General features: G+C 36.5%; 1 non-coding gene across 1 annotated transcript; it reads right to left on the bottom strand.

Annotated features, from left to right (window-relative positions):
* Window positions 1-6,118: 6,118 nt before the first annotated feature.
* Window positions 6,119-6,226, bottom strand: LOC112768909 (small nucleolar RNA R71). Its single transcript, XR_003186285.1, has one exon. It is a non-coding gene; the product is annotated as a small nucleolar RNA R71 (small nucleolar RNA).
* Window positions 6,227-6,885: the final 659 nt, after the last annotated feature.

Below are 6,885 nucleotides of genomic sequence, written 5' to 3'. Positions count from 1 at the left end.
AAGAAAGTACAGCGGCTGCGTCGGTTACAGGGAGCACGAGCGGCGTGACGCATGAGAGAAGAAGGTGCGGCGGCGGTGCGGCGCATTGCTTCTTCAGACGGTGGCAGCAGCAGCGAGGTGCATTGGTGACGGCGCGACAATGAAGTGAGAGTGAAGCGGCTGCAGTAAAAGGAGAGAAAAATGGAAGGTGAGAGGCTAGGGTTGTGGTGGATAAATGTGGTAGAATGTTTTTTGTTTTATTAGAGTAATACTAGAAAGATAATAATATAAAGTTATCTTATTTAACTTGACATTTATAATTTTATACATTTAACATCCAAAATTACATATTTATTATATTTAATATTATTTATTTATTTCAAAAATTACTAATGAATGTAAAATAAGATAAATTTTGGTTAATTTAGACTAATTTTTATTGTCTCACAAATATTTCTAATAAAATTAATTTTTTTACTCATAAAAATAGATTATATTTGACAAAATTACCTAAATTCTAAAATATTATCCAAAATTCCTAAAACTAGCCCTTAACCTATCTCACTTCTAAAGTCCCAATTCTCGGACCTTCACCACCACCTCCCAAATCCTTAATTATCCAACTTCCATCCCAATTATTGCCACCGCCACCACTATCACCACCGTTATCGCCTCCTTCTCTTTGGAGCATTACAACCACTATCATCACACTCTTTATGAAAAGATGGAGTTCATGAGAGAAAAATGGCACACTCACAACAACATCACCAGGCCATCACCATACCATCAACAACAATAGCAGCATGTCCTCCATGACTTTCTCAACATAAAGCCCAAAACAATATAAGGTTTTCTATGAAGCTCTAATCTTCTTCTTCCTCTGGTGCTATACGTAGTTCCTTTTCCTCCTTTACTGCTGTCATGAACAAAGGCAAGGAGAGTGACGTGAATAGTGGTCTTGCAGAGTTAGTTAGAAATGAGGAGGGATTGCTATCAAACAGTGGAGATGAAGAATTGGTTATAACAAATAGACAGGTGGCAACAGATGCAATGAATTAAGGCCTCAGAAGAAGCATGAGAGAGAAGACTATAAATAAGAGATTGGAGGGATTCTCATAGTAGCGTTGTTGTGGTAATTTCTCTCTTTCTTCTAGACTTCTTCGTCTCTTCTACATTTTCTTCTCTATTATTCTCTAATTTTCTTCTCTTTTTCTTTTGTTCTATCAGGTTCTTTGCCTATTCGGGATTTCTGCAAGCTTCATATATACTCTATGTTTAATTCTACTTCTCTTTAATTCCTATACATATACCATTATAGTTACTTCACTTACTGTTGCATTGAAATCACACTCTCTATCCCTATGTAATTGCTCTGTTTTGATTCAATAAAATTTTTACATCAGTTATCACCGTTCCATTTGGTGCTTTCATTGACCATGGTAGTCACTGAAAATACTTGGATGAAAGGCATGGAGGCTGATATAAATAAACTATTTCAGCTACTTGAAACAGTGACGGAGGAACACTGGGCAGAGAGAGCTCAGATTTTAGAGGCGACGGATTTGAAATTTGACACGGTACATAATTCAATTTCTGAGCTCATCAACGAGCAGCATCATCACAGGTCTCCTTTGCGGGACTTGCGTCATGGCTCAAACTCTTAATATTGACCCACCGCGCACTTCTCACTGGCTCTGAAGGGTGAATTTTGACCTTTCCATGTTTGACGACAGTGACGCATTAGGTTGGATCTTTGCCTCGGATCAGTACTTTGAGCTTTTCCGAGTTCCAGAGGAAGTGCAAATTGGTATTACTGCAATTCACATGATTGGCATGACAGTCCCATAGTTTCAAATGTCCCAACGCACAGCTCAATCTCAGTCACGGGCGCAGTTGAAGCGTGCCATTGAGCTTGAATTTGGCCCTTCATTGTTTGACTCACGTTGGGAGTTATTGTTTAAGCTCTAGCAGCAGGGCTCTGTCAGCGAGTATTACTCGGAATTTGTAGCTCTGGCAAATCGTACACACATTGACCCACGATGAGCGGATAATTTATACGCTTTTTGACATTGTTTTTAGTATGTTTTTAGTAGGATCTAGTTACTTTTAGGGATGTTTTCATTAGTTTTTATGTTAAATTCATATTTCTGGACTTTACTATGAGTTTGTGTGTTTTTCTGTGATTTCAGGTATTTTCTGGCTGAAATTGAGGGACTTGAGCAAAAATCAGATTCAGAGGTTGAAGAAGGACTGCTGATGCTGTTGGATTCTGACCTCCCTGCACTCAAAGTGGATTTTCTGGAGCTACAGAATTTGAAATGGCGCGCTTCCAATTTCGTTGGAAAGTAGACATACAAGGCTTTCTAGCAACGTATAATAGTCTATACTTTGCCCAAGTTTAGACGACGCAAACTGGCGTTCAACGCCAGCTCTCTGCCCAATTCTGGCGTCCAGCGCCAGAAACAAGTTGCAAAGTGGAGTTCAACGCCCAAAATGGCACAAAAGCTGGCGTTCAACTCCAAGAATGACCTCTGCATGTGTAACATTCAAGCTCAGCCCAAACACACACCAAGTGGGCCCTGGAAGTGGATTTATGCATCAATTACTTACTTCTGTAAACCCTAGTAGCTAGTTTATTATAAATAGGACCTTTTATTATTGTATTAGACATCTTTGATCAGTTGTATGCTATCTTAGATCACGTTTGGGGGCTGGCCTCTTGGCCATGCCTGAACCTTTCACTTATGTATTTTCAACGGTAGAGTTTCTACACTCCATAGATTAAGGTGTGGAGCTCTGCTGTTCCTCAAAGATTAATGCAAAGTACTACTGTTTTTCTATTCAATTCAACTTATTCCGCTTCTAAGATATTCATTCGCTCTTCAACCTGAATGTGATGAACGTGACAATCATCATCATTCCCTATGAACGCGTGCCTGACAACCAATTCCGTTCTACCTTCGACTGAATGAGTATCTCTTAGATCTCTTAATCGGAATCTTCGTGGTGTAAGCTAGAATGATGGCGGCATTCAAGAGAATCCGGAAAGTCTAAACCTTGTCTATGGTATTCCGAGTAGGATTCAATGATTGAATGACTGTGACGAGCTTCAAACTCGTGATTGCTGGGTGTAGTGACAGACGAAAAAGGATAGTAAATCCTATTCCAGCATGATCGAGAACCGACAGATGAATAGTCGTGCCGTGACAGAGTGCGTTGACCATTTTCACTGAGAGGATAGGATGTAACCATTGACAAGGGTGATGCCTCCAGACGATTAGCCGTGCCGTGACAGGGCATTTGGATCATTTTCCCGAGAGAAGACCGAAAGTAGCCATTGACAATGGTGATGCATTACATAAAGCCAGCCATGGAAAGGAGTAAGACTGATTGGATGAAGATAGCAGGAAAGCAGAGGTTCAGAGGAACAAAAGCATCTCTATTCGCTTATCTAAAATTCTCACCAATGATTTACATAAGTATTTCTATCCCTGTTTTATTAATTATTTTCGAAAACCCCATTACTATTTTATACCCGCCTGACTGAGATTTACAAGGTGACCATAGCTTGCTTCATACCAACAATCTCCGTGGGATTCGACCCTTACTCACGTAAGGTATTACTTGGATGACCCAGTGCACTTGCTGGTTAGTTGTGCGAAGTTGTGAACCATGGTATTGGCATCATGTTTTTGGCGCCATCACCAGGGAAAGAAAGAGCAATGAATTTTACATAATCAAAGTGTAATCACAATTTCTGCGCACCAAGTTTTTGGCGCCGTTGCCGGGGATTGTTCGAGTTTAGACAACTGACAGTTCATCCTGTTGCTCAGATTAGGTAATTTTCTTCTTATTTTGTTTTCAAAAAAAATTTTTCAAAATTCTTCCAAAAAAAATTTCTCCTTTGTTTTCGAAAAATTTTTTTTTTAAAAATAAAAATGTTTTCAAAAATATATTTTTCTTCAGAATTTTTAAGAATGAATTCTAGTGTTTCATAAAGCATGTTGAAACCTGGTTGGCTGTAAAGCCACGACTGTAGGGCATGTTAGACGTGTCATGTCTGAGTACATACTAAAGCTTGGCTGGCTATTAAGCCATGCCTGACCCTTTGATTGGAGCTTTAGACTAAAGAGCATAAGATTCCTGGAATTCATATTAAAAATTTTGGAATCCTTATTTTTCTTTTTCAAAATGTATTTCGAAAAAAATTAAAAGAAAATACAAAAAAATCATAAAATCATAAAAATCAAAAATATTTTTGTGTTTCTTGTTTGAGTCTTGAGTCATGTTATAAGTTTGGTGTCAATTGCATACTCATCTTGCATTTTTTCGAAAACTCTCATGCATTCATAGTGTTCTTCATGATCTTCAAGTTGTTCTTGGTAAGTCTTCTTGTTTGATCTTTGCATTTGCATGGTTTGTGTCTTTTCTTGTTTTTCATATGCATTCTTGGATTCTTAGTGTCTAAGCATTAAAGAATTCTAAGTTTGGTGTCCTGCATGTTTTCTTTGCATTAAAAATTTTTCAAAAAAATGTTCTTGATGTTCATCATGATCTTCATAGTGTTCTTGGTGTTCATCTTGACATTCATAGTGTTCTTGCATGCAATCCTTGTTTTGATTCAAAAATAAAAGAGAAAAACATGAAAATGATGTTTTAATTTTTCTCTCTCATCATAAAAATTCAAAAATAAAAAAAATATCTTTCCCTTTTTCTCTCATCAAATTTGAAAATTTGAGTTGACTTTTTCAAAAATTTTTAAAATCAAGTTGTTTCTTATGAGTCAAATCAAATTTTCAATTTGAAAATCTTATCTTTTTCAAAATCTTTTTCAAAATCTTTTTCAAAAATCAAATCTTTTTCATTTTTCTTATTTATTTTCGAAAATTTTAAAAATATTTTTTAAAAATCTTTTTCTTATCTTTAGCATATAATTTTCGAAAATAACATCAACAATTAATGTTTTGATTCAAAAATTTCAAGTTTGTTACTTGCTTGTTAAGAAAGATTCAAACTTTGAGTTCTAGAATCATATCTTGTGATTTCTTGTGAATCAAGTCATTAATTGTGATTTTAAAAATCAAATCTTTTTCAAAACTAATTTCAAAATATCTTTTCTAACTTCTTATCTTCTTATCTTTTCAAAATTGATTTTCAAATTTGTTTCAACTAACTAACTAACTTTTTGTTTGTTTCTTCTCTTTTTCAAAACTACCTAACTAACTCTCTCTCTCTAATTTTCGAAAATACCTTCCCTCTTTTTCAAAAATTTCTTTTTAATTAACTAATTATTTTAAATTTTGATTTTTTATTTTAATTTTCGAAAAACTACTAACCTTTTTCAAAAACTATTTTCGAAAATCACTAACTCTTTTTCAAAAATTATTTTCGAAAATTCTCTCCTCCTCTCATCCCCTTCTATTTATTTATTCATCTACTAACACTTCTCTTCATCTCACATCTCTGCTCCTATCATCACCTTTGTGTTTGGATTCTTCATTCTTCTTCACCCCTATTCCTTTTCTTCTTCTACTAACAATAAGGAACCTCTTTACCGTGACATAGAGGATTCCTCTTCTTTTCTTTTTCTCTTCTCTTTCTTATGAGCAGGGACAAAGAAAAAGGCATTCTTGTTGAAGCTGATCCAGAACCTGAAAGGACTCTGAAGAGAAAACTAAGAGAAGCTAAATTACAACAATCCAGAGACAACCTTATTGAAAATTTCGAACAAGTAAAGGAGATGGTAGCCGAACCCAACAACAATAATGCAAGGAGAATGCTTGGTGACTTTACTGCACCTAATTCCAATTTACTTGGAAGAAGCATCTCCATCCCTACCATTGGAGCAAACAATTTTGAGCTGAAACCTCAGCTAGTTTCTCTGATGCAGCAGAATTGCAAGTTTCATGGACTTCCATCTGAAGATCCTTTTCAGTTCTTAACTGAATTCTTGCAGATCTGTGATACTGTTAAGACTAATGGAGTAGATCCTGAAGTCTACAGACTCATGCTTTTTCCTTTTGCTGTAAGAGACAGAGCTAGAATATGGTTGGATTCTCAACCTAAAGACAGCCTGAACTCTTGGGATAAGCTGGTCACGGCTTTCTTAGCCAAGTTCTTTCCTCCTCAAAAGCTGAGCAAGCTTAGAGTGGATGTTCAAACCTTCAAACAAAAAGATGGTGAATCCCTCTATGAAGCTTGGGAAAGATACAAACAGTTGACCAAAAAGTGTCCTTCTGACATGCTTTCAGAATGGACCATCCTGGATATATTCTATGATGGTTTATCTGAGCTATCAAAGATGTCATTGGATACTTCTGCAGGTGGATCCATTCACCTAAAGAAAACGCCTGCAGAAGCTCAAGAACTCATTAACATGGTTGCTAATAACCAGTTCATGTACACCTCTGAGAGGAATCCTGTGAGTAATGGGACACCTATGAAGAAGGGAGTTCTTGAAATTGATACTCTGAATGCCATACTGGCTCAGAACAAAATATTGACTCAGCAAGTCAATATGATTTCTCAGAGTCTGAATGGAATGCAAGCTGCATCCAACAGTACTCAAGAGGCATCTTCTGAAGAAGAAGCTTATGATCCTGAGAACCCTGCAATAGCAGAGGTAAATTACATGGGTGAACCATATGGAAACACCTATAATCCATCATGGAAAAATCATCCAAATCTCTCATGGAAGGATCAAAGGCCTCAACAAGGCTTTAATAATGGTGGAAGAAACAGGTTTAACAATAATAAACCTTTTCCATCATCCACTCAGCAACAGATAGAGAACTCTGAACAAAATACCTCTAATTTAGCAAACTTAGTCTCTGATCTATCCAAGGCCACTGTAAGTTTCATGAATGAAACAAGGTCTTCCATTAGAAATTTGGAAGCACAAGTGGG

This window comes from Arachis hypogaea, chromosome 17 (genome assembly GCF_003086295.3).
Source record: "Arachis hypogaea cultivar Tifrunner chromosome 17, arahy.Tifrunner.gnm2.J5K5, whole genome shotgun sequence".
NCBI classification, from domain to species: Eukaryota; Viridiplantae; Streptophyta; class Magnoliopsida; order Fabales; family Fabaceae; genus Arachis; species Arachis hypogaea.
Note: the sequence above shows the minus strand (reverse complement) of the source record. Positions and strands in the feature narration are given on the sequence as shown.